A 16,637-nucleotide genomic window follows, 5' to 3' on the forward strand; every position below is an offset into this window, starting at 1 on the left:
CACCGGCCCCCAACGGGAGGTCCGAGAACCACTATCCCAATGGATCCCCAAGAAGAAAAACACTACCCACTCAGTACAAACAACCCCCCCACTAACTACCCTTTCGAACTAAGGGCTCATGGCCGCCCTCTCTAAGTCGTCCCCCAACCCTTGCCCCCAACCCACAATGTTACTTGTTCAGCTGGAGAACCAAGTAGTGATCTGCAGCAGTCGTCCTTGTTCAGGAGAGGGGGAGACCCCATAGCAGGTCTGAACCCGAAGTCCTGCACACCCCTTAGAGGCTATGATGTCGGATTTTGGGAGTCCGCAGTCTCGGCCTCGGCCGCAGCGTCGTTTTCAGGGGGAGGATTCTTCTTTGTGCGGGACCTCCAATTGCTCCTGCTTCGTGACCGCCGAGGGGTCCGAGGAGGCCCCGCTGCGGAGGATGAGTCCGAGTCCCCACCTGGGGGAGTATGCACAGTCTCGTCTGTCCATGCAAAAAATTCCTCCGGAGTGTTGAAGAATTGGGTCTTGGATTCGAAGACCACCCGCAGGTGGGCCGGGTACAGCGCAGGTGGGCCGGGTACAGCAGGGCGTATTGGATGTTTAGGCCCCGCAGTCGAGCCTCGGCTTCAGTGAAGGATTGGCGCTGCTGCTGTACCAACCTGGTGTAATCTGGGAATATAAGGATTTTATGGTTTTCAAACTGCAGGGGCTCCTTCATGCGCGCTTGCCGCAAGATCGTGTCGCGGTCATGATAGTTAAGTAGTTTGGCGATCACTGGTCTGGGACGAGCTCCCTGCGGAGGTTTTTGAGTCAGCGCTCGGTGAGCGTGTTCTATCACAAAACAGCGCGAAAGGGAGTCCGGAGGGAGCCACCCTTCTAGCCAGTGGGTCAGGAAGGCCTCCATGTCCCCCTTCTCACAGCCCTCCGGAAAGCCAACAAAGTGGAGGTTATTTCTACGTGCATGTCCTTCAGCATCCTCGACCCTTATGGCCAGGCCCTTCTGTATCCCCTCCATATGGGCCACCTTCCTTTTCAGGGTCACCACGTCGTCCTCCACTCCTGTGATCCTTGTCTCTGCTTCTGTAATGCGAGCCACCGCGTTGCGCAAGTCCTGGCGCAATTGCGTAACATCGGCTCCAACCGCCCCAATTTTTGCATCTAGCATGTCTCTGGACTGAGTCATCGCCACCATGAGGGCAGCGTTATCAGGGACCAATGTTGAGGAGTTTCCGGTCGCACCTGCACTCCCGGTCGGCCCAGTGAATTTGTCTATTGGGCCTTGCTTCGAATTGTGCCCACTGTTGCTACCCCTCGTCATGTTGGTCTGTAGGTGTAAACCACAAGTCCAGGGCGTCGCGGGGCGCCGACAGGGGTGTAGATATATGTTCCTAGGCCTGTGAGTTCGGCCACCAACGCCGTACCTCCGCCCTACACCGGTGGCCCCGCGTCGATCTCGCAACTCCTGGAACGCCCTGGCCGGTAGGCGCTCGATGGTGGGCGCCAAGGCAGCGCCGAACTCCCCATCGTGCAGAAAGCCGTGAGTGAGGAGCCGTCTAAGTGGTGCGGCCAGACCCGGCTGAGCCCCCTCGGGTAAGCAGCGCCAAGGAAAGAAGACCAATAGGATTTGGGGGGGAGAGGGGTGCCCCGCCGCGCCCTCCAGCCAGCAACGTCCCTGCGATCTGGCCCGACCGCCGAGTGGGGACCGTGCGATCTCCGTCTCCACCACACCACACCTGTAGGGGAAGTTGGGGTAGTTCAGCCGCGCAGTCAGGCACTGAGACCCTCTCTCGCCGCATCTTGAATCACACAGCACAGGCTCAAGCACCGGAGGGCCCGGATCGCTCTCCTCTCCTCTGCAACGCCGGCCGCGTCCCACGTCCGCCCGGTGGCCCGAAACTCAAGGCCACGTGCAGGAGGCCGCACCTCCTCAGTGCTCGGATCTCCGTCCAGCAGTCGACTCCAGTTACCAAACTACAGCCAGGGCACCGCTACCGGTTCAGACTGCCAAATGTTAAAATCGTCTGGTTAGGGTGTCTTAGGGTCGGGGAGACACAGGATTTTCGCCGGATAAGTGATCGGCGGGACGGAGCTCGCTTAGGCTGCGTCCGCCATGTTCGCCGCCGTAGCCACGCCCCCATTCATTTTAATTTTCCCCATACCAAGAGATTTAGGCGGCTCATCATTTGAAGTCTGCTTTCGTCTTGTCAGTGAGAGGGGAGATGTTGTCTTGCACCATATCAACCGAACCTCTTTTACCGTAGATGCCTGAGTTAAAAAAAAAAAAAAAATCCCACTTCAACAGCAGAGGATCCAGGGATGTCTGAGTCATATTCAATGTCAACTGTAATGCTTCACATGTGAACCAATTTATACAGTAGCCAGAGAATCTCACAAAATTGTCTATCAGGTCCATTATTGCCACTGCCAAACTCCTAGGTTGAAATAACATCTTCAGTATGTCGTCAGCGTAAGTAACGCTTTTGGTTCCACCTCTACTGCCATCACCCCACAGATGTGTTTATCCTGTCTTATGGGAATGGCTAGTGGTTCTGGTGTCTATAAAACAATAAGGGTGATAGTGGGCAACCCTCTTAAGTTAGACTAATTATAACCCCCTCCCCCTCCACATAGTTAACCAATGCCGAGGGTGCATGATATTTCCACTGTATCCAAATCATGAAATTACATCCAATGAACATTCTACCCATGATAAGAATAGATATCACCCTCCACCCCTTCTCAACATATAGACAGTGCAACACTTTCTCTAGATCGTCCTTTACCTAAGAAAGTGTATGAAATAGAAGCTTAAGTGATTATACGATGAATGCCATGAGACAAATCCTACTTACATATGATGAAATAAGATGGAAGTGTATTTTTTCAAATGAGTTGCCAATATTTTTGGCAATATCTTAGCATCTACTTTAATAAGCGATATTGGCCTATAGCTGGACATAGTCAGAGGACTTCTAACACTTCTCAAAAATCCTCACCTAATAGAAGTATGACCAGAGGTTTGGTCATGTTATAGAATTCTACAGTATAGTTGTCTTCTCCCAGTCATAAATTGCTTGGGCTATCTCGTCTTCTGTAATTAATGCTTCCAATGGGTCAGATTCACTTACTGTCAGCCATTGTATCTGTAGTCTGGCCAGGAATGCATTCCCTATGACCTGGGCCCCATCTTCTCCTGATTTGTACAAACTCTCATAGAAATCATGGAACTCTTTAATGATGTTGACTGGGTTCATCAATAATTCTGCTCTACCATTACGAATAGGAGGGATTGTTCTACTTGCACCCACATGTTTAAGTTGGGCAGCTAGCAAGTGGCCTGCCTTCTTGTCCCTCTCATAATGTCTTTGAGGAATTCTGAACATCTCCTCTCACCCTGACCAGCATAAACGTTGTTTAGCTCGCATTTAACTTTAGCTCGTTCTCTAAGGATTTGGGAGTAGGAGTACTGGCATAAGCAGACTTAATATGTCTGACCCCGGGCCCTCATAGTCTCTTAGATTCTTACATTTTTTTTTTGGCTAATGTCTCATTAACTCACCTTTAAACCAGGCCTTCCCCACTCCCCATAGCATATATGAAGATTGATCCGAACCTTCAGCTTTACCTAGAATCTTGGACATGAGCGAGGAGCCTCTCTTTATCCAAGGAATCTCGATGTTTGGGCACGTTCATGCGCCACATGCCTTAAGGTGGAGCAAGCAAGTTTAAGTCACGTCTTAACTGCACCAGATCAAGGTTGGATACCCTTCCAGGTATTATTAATGCCTCTAGTACATGTAGTAAGAGTAGACTTTGTTAGGAAGTAGTCAATTCTAGTATGGAGTAACTGTGTAATCTCTCTCTCTGGGATGCAGAAGTTGCCAAGAGTCTACGAGGGCGCAGTAAGAAATTAGGTCCCTTAGGAAGGATCTATCTTTAACGAGTGTGAGGTCTGGTTTACCCGATTAGTCTAAGATTGGGTCTGGTGTGACATTCCAGTCTCGCTAGGTCAGTACTTTTCTATTGCCAAAAGAAGAAAGCAGTCTTTCCACTTTAGAGAGGCAATCAGATTTGTCACCTACTGGGGCATATACTGACCCAAGTATGAGGTATGTGTCTCACATCTGCAGTTTGAAAAATATATATCTAGCCGCTTCATCTGACCAGGTGCGGTGTAATGTATAAGGCAGGCTTTTATGGATTAAAATTGCCACTCCTTTATTCCTGTGACTAAGGATTGTGATAGTAGGAAATGCATAGCATGCTTAGCCTAGCCATTCCCTACTCAACTTTTCACATTCCAATTGAGTCAAGTGCGTTTCCTTCACCAAAGCTATATCCGGTCTCCTAGTACAAAGAAATGACAGGACCTGCTTCCTTTTTAGGTCTCGCCTATGCAGTGCACATGCACTGCATAGGAGACCTTTAGCAGTTGTGCAGCTCTTTTCACAAAGCACATACTCGTACTTGTGGCGGCATAGTTGGACATGTTGGATAGGGAGTCTTCTGAAACTGCTGTGCTGGACATGAAAACTGAAGATGTGTTTAAACACAAAAACACCCCATTGCTGTGGAAAGAAACACTGTCAAAAGTGTTATTCCCTATGTTATTGTTGAACAATCCTCATATTGTAATAGCTGGCTAGTCTCTTTTCTCTGAGATCGTAGTTTGTTCTTTCAGGGGAAGTATGTTGTCTGTAGGATTATGTGACAGCAATAAATTGAGAAATGAGAAAACTATAACGAAGAATCCCACAAAACAAAGCGACGGTTACCATTCAGAAAAGATAAAGAATCATAGATAGCGCTATTCAGTTATTCCAAGATTTAGTTTTCGGATCAGAGCATGGTTAAGGGTTTGATTAACGGTTAGATGAATGTGTATAAGACTTTTTGAGTTGCAGATGAATTTTATATTGCAAATTCAATGCGGCAGAAACATTCATTTTTTATTTAAATTATTGATGTAGAGAGGTTTCTTTTTTTGTCTGTTTTTTCCTTCTCCGAAGCCCCTATTTGGACATCAATGAGGAATTGCACTCCCATCGCATAAATGTTGTTATTGTGATAATGTTTTTTGTAGTTTTTAGGGTTTGGTATTCACTTTGGGTCATATGTATCAAATACTGTTATTGTGATTCTCAAATAGCGATTTTTAGAGAATCGCTATTTGAGAATCGCAAAACGGAATGTAATAAAAAATTTGCAAATATTTTGCGATTCCTTGTCATTCCTTAATTGCGATTAGCAAATTGTGAATCACAATTAAGGAATACCTTCCCATTAATTCCTATGGGTTAGGCCCATAGGAATGAGTGGGAATGCATTCTCAATTTGCGATTCACAATTAGAGAATCACAAATTGAGAATGAAATTTCAAGGGTGCCAGGGTGTCAAAAGGACACTCTGTTGCACCCCTGAAATATGTATGTGTGCACATGTGGCGCACATACATGCCCTAAGGGCATGTATGTGCGCCACATGGCACTTTGAAAAATGCAAAAAAGTGAATGTTTCAAAGAAATCGCAAATTACTACCAACTTGAAGTTGGTGGTAATTTGCGATTCCTTAAGGCCAAATTGCACTTTTTCTGTGCTTCATACATTGCATTTAAGAAATCGTAATTTGCGATTCCTTAAATGCAATCGCAAAATAGGGAATCGCAAATTTTGCTATTCTCTAATTTGCGATGCCCTTTTGGGATGATACATCCCAAAAAGTCTTTTGCCATTTGCAAACGGGCCGATTCTGAGAATCGGACCGTTTGCGAAGGGGAAAAGGGCTTGATACATATGCCCCTAAATCTTTAGAGAAGAATGGCACTCTGATATTAAAACATGCCAAAAGTTTTCATATTAAAAACTACTTATACCTCTTCATCTCTACATCAGTAAAATAAGAGGTGGATGTCTTCTGACCCCAGTGGCATCTGATATGGGATAGCCAGGGTGATACATGCTTAACCTCTTGGGGGAATGCAGCCATTCCCTCAGAAGAATGCATGACTACATTTGTGATAAAAGGTGGTGCATGTTTTCTGACCTTGGTGGAATGCGAAATGGGATTGCGAAGGAGGAAAACACAATTTCTTGGAAGAGAATCTCTATTCCGTTGGAAGGATGCAAGCCCTGGGGCAGTACTTGAGTGCTAAAAGATTTTATGTTTCAAAGCCCACATTCAAGGAGCGCCAAATCTCATCACCTGAAAGCCTTGCTTAACCCAATGTCACATGGTCTTTAGCAGCTAACAAATGCCAAATTGTCAAATGTGGTTGTACTACCTCTAAAGCCGATTCTTAGTTAGGGCATATACAGTGTCAGAGATGCGAAAAGTTGTTATTTAGCTGAAAATGGTCATTCACCATACTACAACATCATTTGACTGGATGTTTATCAACCAGGAAGCATATAGTTTAACCTGATGCATTTATCATTACCACATTTGGCCTTGATTTTAAAATGTAATACAATAGGGTTTTTTGATAACACCATTTTTTAAATGAGACGCAAAATCAAACTCGAACTGCTGTTCTCCTACAAGTCTGTAGTGTTCTTGACCTATCCCATGTATCTACTGAATGTAGGAATGTATGGGCTTTTAAATAGCATGAACCTGGAATGGAAGCAACCGAGCACTCTCTATGAAAAAATCTAATTTATTTTCTAAATAAAAGTCCACTAAATTACTGGTTTGCTTTGCATCAATTATCCCTGGCGGCATAGATAAAAAAAGTTACGCTCAGTATTCAATGAAGGGCAAATCAGAAGGAAATGTAATGTATCGTGTCTCATGGTAAGTGTATAGGCATGAACCCCTTTTACTGGCTCATGACATGATTTTCTAAATTATAAGAGGTTTAAGTACCATGACTACCGAATAACACTATAGGCACAAAATAAGGCAAGAAAAGTAAATTGGATTTGTTCTTATTGACGAAAGTTAAAGGTGAATACAAATGTTTAGAATTTCAGATTTATGTAAAATAATAAAATGGAAAGGATCGTTTTGACATAAAGGAATGGAATAAAATAATCGGGTGAAAATCATGCTTAAGTGTGAAGAACCATAAACATGGAACAGTGTATTGTATGTGAACTATTTGTAACAACGGTGAACAAGTGAATGTTGTTTTGGTGATAGTACCTTTATTGGGGTTCCCTTCAGATTTAGGAAACAGATGCTACAATGTGGCACGGTGGAGAAGCAGACCAGTACAACTACGTGGTTTTCAGGGATTTTATTGATATGTTTTAACAAAAAAATAGAGTTCTGGGGCAGATAGTCTTTAGCGCCAGAAATCCTGGGACTTGTAGTCTGTTTCTCCTCTTGTGGTGTTGGCTGTTAGTCAGGAGCGTTAACCCTTGTGTGGTGACTGGAGGGATCTGGACCAGGTGCTCGTTGGTGGAGCTGTCAGAATACCAAAAGGATACTTCTTGCGTAACTGCACAGGAACAGAGATGCTTGCTCCTGAATCCACCCCAGGCAATCACCCAGAGCCTATGTGATACAAGTCTCTGAATTATTACCCCAGGGGGAAGGGGGAAAATTGGATAAAATAACAAATAACAAGAAGAGACTTTCTTGGCTGGTTCCTCTCGTCAGTCCAACCTGCAGACCGGTACTTGCGTAGAACCCTGAAGGAAAGAAACACTGTTACCCTTGGCTCTAATTTCCTACTCTTCCTTATACTACCCTTTTCTCCCCTAAGTCTCACCTACCATTACCTTCCAAGAGTCTTGCCCTCTCTTCTAAGTTTCTTTTCTTGGCATCTAGAGACTGAGGGGCATATTACCAACAACTAGCGATAATTATCGCTATGTTGGCTTAGCGGCAATAATTTTACCGCCGAGCTGCGGCGATTTTTATCGCTTAGGAACCTTGCTATTATTAAGGTTTATCTCCTAAGCGATAAAAATCGTCCGAAATGCATGAATATCGCTGAAAAGTCAGCGATATTCATGCATTATCGAGCTAATGCTCTTAGCCGTGTTATCCACCTACCATTGGATAACATGGCTAAGAACTGCTCTGGGGCAGGTGTTAGCTTTTGGAGATAATCGCGCTTAGCGCGAATATCTCCAAAAGTTGGTAATAGGAGATAGCAATGTTAGCGACTGTTTCCAGTCTCTAACATCTTGGCACGCCCACTTTGCATGTCATTAGTGATAAATATCACTGACATGCAAAGCGGGGCCCAAGATGGTCGCTATCTCCTACTAACTGTCGCTAACTGGTGTTAGCGAGAGCTAGGTAATAGGGAGATAAGTTTATCTCCGCTTTCTTGGCTTTTAAAGCCAAAAAAGCGGAGATAAACCCCCTTTGAGTTCCTTTTATTTCATCTCCTGTAAGCAGAATCATGTTTTCTCTATTAGTGTGTGTGTTTTATTTTATTATTATACTCTTCTATTTTTTATTCTCTCTTGGTACTCACTTCTTTTCTGCCTTTCCGTTCTTTTATCCTAAATGCCTTTTATTTCTCTGCTGCTTATTTTATCTGTGAATATATCAATTAACACAATTGTGGTTATAGACCCTTAACTCTTCTCTCTTGACTTTCCTAATTAATATTCTTAGAACTCTGACTTACTATATTGGTACTCTGTTCTTTCTTGTACATATGGCTGTCTTCTTATTCTTATTCTCGACTAATTCTCTCTTCTACTTTTTTCTCTTCTAGGGTTAACAGCAGCTGGTTCCTGTCCTGCTTTTCTATGTCATTCGGATTTAATTATACTATATACAAGGTAAGTTCTGTTTCATCATTCAATTACGTGGCCTTCTCACAATACATCATAGATTTAAAATTGCTTTTTCACTTATCGTTTTTTCTCTTTCTTCTCAGATGCGTCAAGGCGTTCCTGCAGCCTCACTTGATGTTCGTTTTTCTTCAGTCGAGGTGCAGCTGCTTTGTTTCTTCAATGTAAGTGCTGCGATTCTCTAGGCGTTATTTATGAACTCTCTCAACGGAAAATAACTAGGGGAATTACTCGTATACTAATAGCTCCTCGCTATGAATTCTAGACCAGATACGCACCGCTCTGTAACTAATGTGGTCGTTTTTGAATTTACTACGGAGCTGATATTTCTTCCGCCGCGTTTTATTCTAAACGCGCAGAAGCAAAATCCTACAAAATTAAGCCTTTTTCTTGGTTCTCTCAGACGACGACAAATTGACTCCTCACCAGGTCTGCTCTCAGGTGAAGTGCGCAGATCTCCGCTAGCGCGCGCCTCACCTGGACTCGGCTGACGATTCTGTTCAAACACTAGACCGCAAACTTCGACTCCAGCCTAGCGGCCATCTTGGAGTACTGAGTTTGTACTCTTTCTGTCCAGGAGTTTCCAATCGAGCTCTGAATCGGATATCGACACCTCTGGTGCGTGATTATTGCAACCTGGGGTTTAAGGGTCCTGACAGTACCCCCCAACAAGGTAGATCCTCTCCGTCTTGGTTTTGAAGGGTATCGTTGATGAAAAGATTTGACCAATCTTGGAGCATGAACATCCTCCTCTCGCTCCCAAGACCGTTCATCAGGACCATAGCCTTTCCAGTCTACCAAATAGAACAATTGTCCCTTTGAGCATTTTGAGTCTAATATTTCCTTAACTTCATACTCAGTTCCAGTTTCGAAGTTAAGAGGTTTTGGAGGTAGTGTCTTCCGCAAATTACTTGGAGCCTTCTTCAGCAATGAGATATGAAAAGCTGGATGAATCTTAAGCTTTGATGGCAAGACTAGTCGATAGGTCACCTGGTTAATCTTTTTCTCTACCGGATAAGGACCAATGAATCGTGGTTGGAATTTTCGATTTCCTTTCAGTCTTATATTCTTAGTGCTTAACCAGACTTGGTCCCCCTTTTCCAAAACGGGACCTACTCGTCTTTTCTTGTCTGCATAGCTCTTATACTTTTCTTTTGCTATCTTCAGACTTTCCATTGCCTTTTTATGAATCTGCTCTAAATGAGACACTACATCCTTAACAGCTGGGACTGAGATATCAATTTGTCTGAGGGTGGAATTTGGATGCCTCCCATAATTTATATAGAAGGGAGAGAAACCCGTTGACACGTTCTTGGCAATATTATAAGCAAACTATGCTGCCCATAAATACTCTGACCAATAGCCATCCTGCTTCAAAAGGAACAACCTTAAATATTGGTCCAATTCTTGGCTCACTTTTTCTGTTTGACCATCGGTCTCTGAATGGTAACTGGTAGAGAATCTCACCTCTGTCCCTAAGCTTTCCATGAAGGATTTCCAAAAATGAGAAATAAACTGTGCTCCTCTTCAGCAAATCACGATCTTGGGAATTCCATGATTTTTTACTATTTCTGCACTAAAGTGTGTAGCTAACTGTTTAGCTGAAGGAAGCCCTCGTAATGCTGTAAAATGTGCCATTTTTGAGAAAGAATCCACTACTACTAATATAGTGTCATAGCCCTGACTAAGTGGTAAGTCAACAATGAGATCTAAAGTGATGGTGTGCCAAGGATAGGGTGGTGTAGGCAAGGGCTGTAACAACCCCTTCGGGGCCTGCCGCTCAGATTTTCCCTGTGCGCAAATCTCACAAGTCTTGACGTATTCCTCAATGTCCTTACCCATAACCGGCCACCAGTAGTGGCGCATAACGAGCTCTTAAGTCTTGGCTTCTCCTTTATGTCCCGCAAATTTTGCATCGTGACATTCTTGCATGACTTGTTGCTGCAAATCCTTAGTGGGAATATACAAGTGGCCTTGGAAGTAAGGAAGTTGACGAATAATTTCTCTACCCTCCTTTTCCTTAACCCATTCTTGCATGGCTTCTGGACTCATTACTTCTGAAATACTTGCTTCCAAACTAACAGAAGTGGTAACACCGATTATCTTCTCCTTAGGGATGATAGATTGGTTTTCTAAGGGCATCTTTTGATTTTCAGTATCAATTCTAGATAAGGCGTCCGCCTTTCCATTCTGTGTTCCTGGTCGATTGGTGATTACAAAATCGTAATCGGCGAAATACAGTGACCATCGTAACTGTCTTTGAGTCAATGTTCGGGCAGTCTTTAGGAATTTTAAGTTTCAATGATCCGTAAATACTGTCACCTGATGCTGGGCTCCCATGAGACGATGTTTCCATTCCTTAAAGGCGTCTTTTATAGCCAATAACTCCTTCTCCATGATGGTATAGTTACATTCAGCAGGAGACAATTTTCTAGACCTGTAAGCTACAGGATGCAGTTGCCCAGTAACCTTGTTTTGTTGGGATAGGACACCTCCTACAGCTTGGTCCGAAGCATCGGTTTCAACATAAAAGGGTTCAGTTGGGTCAGCATGTTGAAGAAGAATTGGAGCCGATGTAAAATCTTGCTTCAACAAACTGAAGGCCTTCTCAGCTTCTTCTGTCCATTCAAATCGAATCCCTTTTTTGAGTAGTTTAGTGAGCGGCAAAATCTTGTGAGAGAATTCGTTGATGAACCTTCGATAAAAATTCGCAAAACCAATGAAACTCCGAACTTCCTTGACAATCACTGGAGATTTCCAATTAATCACTGCCTCAATCTTCCGCTGATCCATTAGAATGCCATTTGGAGAGATGACGAAGCCCAAAAATTCCACTTGGGTAACATTGAATGCGCACTTTTCCAACTTAACAAACAGCCTGTTATCTCGCAATTTCTGTAGGACCCCTCGGACTTGATCCTGATGCCTCTCCTTGTCTGTGGAATAAATAAGAATATCATCAAAGTACACAATGGCACACTGATCTATATATTCCTTAAGTGCGTCATTGATGAAATTTTGAAAGGCTGCAGGGGCGTTACAAAGGCCGTAAGGCATAACCTGGTATTCAAATAGTTCAAATCGGGTTCGGAAGGCCGTCTTCCATTCGTCGCCTTCTCGCATTCTGACCAGATGGTAAGCTCCTCTCAGATCAAGTTTTGTATATATATGTACCCCTTTTACTTGGTCTAATAACACTGATATAAGAGGCAACGGGTACCTGTTCTTCTTGGTAATTCGGTTGATTGCTCTATAGTCTATACAGGTCCTCAGATCTCCTTTCTTCGGCACAAAAAATAAAGGCGACGAGACCGGGGATTGTGAAGGCCGGATTAAACCATTGGCTAGATACTTGTCCAAATACTCTTTTAGGTGGCAATGTTCCTTTTCGTTTAGTGCGTACACTCGACTGCAAGGCAAATTGGAGCCAGGTTCAATCTCGCTCTTACAGTCATAGACTCTGTGTGGGGGTAGTTGCTCTGCTTCCACCTCGTTGAACACATCCTGGAATTCAGCATACTCCTCCGGAATTTCTGGTACATTTATTACACATATTGATCCTCCATTGTGACACAGCGAGTGGGCCAGATTGACTTCTTGCATTTTTTCTTTATTTCCAAAACAGTTTTCAATACAATACTTGGAATCCATTTTTATGGTTCTGTTACTCCAATTGATTGTCAGATTATGCTCGGTAAGCCAAGGCAGACCAAGGATTAACTCAAACTGGGGAGCATCAATTAGGTTAAACTGGATCCTTTCTTCGTGACCATTGTTTGAGATAAGATGAATGACTTCAGTATGGCTCACTATTGGACCCGAAGATAGATTGGTTCCGTCCACTGCTCTTACCGGTTCACTTTTGTTCTTCATAATTGCTTGTATTCCCACTCTTCTTGCAAATTTCAGGTCACAAAAGTTCCCAGTGGCTCCGGAATCTATCATTACTGAAACTCCAGTCAAGGTTGAGTGTCTGAACCTAACCTCCATTGATAAACTCAAATGAGGAGCCGCAGACTGTAGAGTGTTGGCCACTCGATGTTCATCAGGAGTTTTCTCTAGGATCGCATCCACCTTTTCAACTCCTCCAACAGGTGGTGCTATTTGTTTTCCTTCTGCTTGTAGCTTGTCTTGGGCTTCTTGGGGCAATTTCTGACAAAATGGCCCCCAGCTCCACAATACATACACAGATTACTACTTTGTCTCTTCTCCTTCTCTTCTTTCGACAGAGGTCCACGTATCGTTCCGATTTGCATAGGCTCTATTCCCAAAGACCCTTCATTACCTCGACTACTTTCTGATCTGGCACAATAAAACCTTGGAACCGTTGGTCTATATTCTTTTCTTTTTTCACCTTTCCTTTCTCCCTGTCGAAAGTCTATTTCCAACACCAGATCTACCAATGCCGAAATTTCGGTGGGTCGGTTAGGTATTCCAGCCAGGGCATCCTTTAACTCGTCTTTCAAACCGCGGTAGAACACTGCTGCTTGCTTGCTCTCCGGCCAATCCGTTTCCAACACTAACTTGTTAAATTGTGCCAAGTACGAGACCAGATCTCGATTTCCTTGCTTCAAATCCAGCAATTCGTTGTCAACCACTTGAGATATTCTTCTCCTATCAAAGATCCGCAGAAATTCTTGTTTAAATTCCTCATAATTCCTCAAGATCGGGTCATTTCTGGTTATGAGCGGCAAGGACCAGGCCGCTGCATCTCCGCTCAGATAGGACAAGGCTAAAGCGACTTTGTATTGAGCATCAGGAAAAATTGAAGGGCGGCACATATAATGTAATGAACATTGGGTTATGAATATTTGCGCCTTTTGGGGATCCCCACTAAATCGCTCTGGAGCTGCTAAGGGAATAACCGGGGAGAAAGAATGGATCATTTGAGTGGTCTTCTATTAGCGCTCTCTGCTAATGGATTTTGAGCATCCTGTCCTGAACTAAAGGGCTGTCTAAATCTCTGTACTAAATCTGCCGTTTCTTTTCCGGAATTCACTATCTCCAACTTGAGGTTCTGATTTTCCTCTCTAACTGCACTTAGCTCCTTCTGAATTGTGTCTAATATTACTCCTAACCCTTGCAGGTCTATTCCTTCTGCCATCTCTTTTCGGGTGCAAGATGCAACTTGGGCACTTCACTCTGTCAGAATACCAAAAGGATACTTCTTGCGTAACTGCACAGGAACAGAGATGCTTGTTCCCGAATCCACCCCAGGCAATCACCCAGAGCCTATATGATACAAGTCTCTGAATTATTACCCCTGGGGGAAGGGGGAAAATTGGATAAAATAACAAATAACAAGAAGAGAGTTTCTTGGCTGGTTCCTCTCGTCAGTCCAACCTGCAGACCGCTACTTGCGTAGAACCCTGAAGGAAAGAAACACTGTTATCCTTGGCTTGGCCTTTCCTACTCTTCCTTATACTACCCTTTTCTCCCCTGAGTCTCACCTACCATTAACTTCCAAGAGTCTTGCCCTCTCTTCTAAGTTTCTTTTCTTGGCATCTAGAGACTGAGTTCCTTTTATTTCTTCTCCTGTAAGCAGAATTATGTTTTCTCTATTAGTGTGGGTGTTTTATTTTATTATACTCTTCTATTTTTTATTCTCTCTTGGTACTCACTTCTTTTCTGCCTTTCCGTTCTTTTATCCTAAATGCCTTTTATATCTCTGCTGCTTATTTATCTGTGAATATATCAATTAATACAACTGTGGTTATAGACCCTTAACTCTTCTCTCTTGACTCTCCTAATTAATATTCTTAGAACTCTGACTTACTACATTGGTACTCTGTCCTTTCTTGTACATATGGCTGTCTTCTTATCCTTATTCTCGACTAATTCTCTCTTCTACTTTTTTCTCTTCTAGGGTTAACAGCAGCTGGTTCCTGTCCTGCTTTTCTATGTCATTCGGATTTATATACAAGGTAAGTTCTGTTTAATCATTCAATTACTTGGCCTTCTCACAATACATCAAAGATTTGAAATTGCTTTTCCACTTATCGTTTTTTCTCTTTCTTCTCAGATGCATCAAGGCGTTCCTGCTGCCTCACTCGACGTTCGTTTTTTTTCAGACGAGGTGCAGCTGCTTCGTTTCTCTGGGCATTATTTATGAACTCTCTTAACGGAAAATAACTAGGGGAATTACTAGTATACTGAATTCTAGAACAGATACGCACCGCTCTGTAACTAATGCGGTCGTTTTTGAATTTACTACAGAGCTGATATTTCTTCCGCCTCGTTTTATTCTACGAAATTAAGCCTTGTTCTTGGTTCTCTCAGACGACGACAAATTGACTCCTCACCAGGTCTGCTCTCAGGTGAAGTCGCAGATCTCCGCTAGCGAGCGCCTCACCTGAACTCGACTGACGATTCTGTTCAAACACCAGACCGCAAACTTCGACTCCAGCCTAGCGGCCATCTTGGAGTTCTGAGTTTGTACTCTTTCTGTCCAGGAGTTTCCAATCGAGCTCTGAATCGGATATCGACACCTCTGGTGCGTGATTATTGCAACCTGGTGTTTAAAGGTCCTGACAGGAGCAGGGGGGGGGGAATAGGACGACAAAGAAGAAGGAAAAGAAAGAACGTAAGGAAGGTGTTTACACCTCTATCAGTTGTCGCTGGGAGCCAGGGAGTGAAGGGATTTGCACCCTCTACCGCCACCAGTGATGTGTTGTGCTTTAGCCTAGCTGTGGGAGTTGAGCTCTCCCTCTCCCATTTCACCCCCAACCCTGGGTCTTTCAGTTGCGCAGCCCCACGCAAACCCAAACCGCCCCGTACCTTGTGAAGCCACGACCCTTCTCCTGGGCCGTGGCTGGCGATTCCGCGTTGCCAGGTAGGGTCTGGCTGCCCGTCCGGTTCTCCTTCTGATGATGTTCCTCTGTCATGCTCCTCTCGGGACAACGCGACGTCCTGTTCGTCCCGCGCAGTTCTTCCTCTGTACGATGGGGATATGTGGAAGTTTTTCACCAGCGTCTCTTCCTGACTCGTCTCGTGGATCGGTCCTAACGAACGCCGGACTCCTCTCGCGTCTTCCGTCTTGAAGCCGCCACCAAGACCACGTGACTCCGTCACCTGGTGTGGGAAGTCCGTTACCTTAAAGGGCCGGTCCTCTTCCTGAACTTTCTGAAAATATAGAAGGGGAGACGGAGATAGAGAATGTGGAAAGTACCCAGCTGTGCTGTCTTCAGATTGCGCATCCTCTCATACAGACAGCTGCATGGGGTGGAACCTGCAGGTGACTCTGTACTAAGGCACAAAACAGTCACAAGGTGGCCAACTAAAAGTTGAATGACTAATAAGTGAGGCGTTTTGCTGTTAGTGCAGAGGTATGCTTAGCTGAGGTCACTGGACTGATCCACAAGCACCTACTGACAATTCTAAATGAGGGAAGGCAACTGTGGATTCAAGGCTGACAAGGAAAAACCTGGGCAAATTGCTATGGCCGACATTCACCAACACATAGACCTCGTTTATAAGCCTGAAGAAGCAGAATAAGGGAGTATATTAGCATCCCCTATTCTTAACAATGACTCTGATACTCTAAATGGCTGCAAGTGATAGAATGGTTATGCATCAGTGATAGAACGGCTGAGGAAAGGGTGTGGTCTTACGCATATAATCCAGACGGTCATGGATCAGTTATGAAATGGATGAGAGGGTGGTCCAGCCTTCAGTACCTGAATACATCCAGGTCAGAATCATGAGCTGAAATGAAATAGTGATTCATTTCACACAATATCCTTCTTGTTATATAAGCGGCATATCTTAAAACATAGGTTTTGCAATACTATAACCAAGCTATGCACAGGATAATGAAATAATTGTCATATATTTCTCAGTAGCAGTGCAACATGAATTCCTTACTTTTACACCTTCTCTATAAAGCTTACAAGCAT

This window comes from Lissotriton vulgaris, chromosome 1_1, assembly GCF_964263255.1.
Source record: "Lissotriton vulgaris chromosome 1_1, aLisVul1.2, whole genome shotgun sequence".
Classification (NCBI taxonomy): domain Eukaryota; kingdom Metazoa; phylum Chordata; class Amphibia; order Caudata; family Salamandridae; genus Lissotriton; species Lissotriton vulgaris.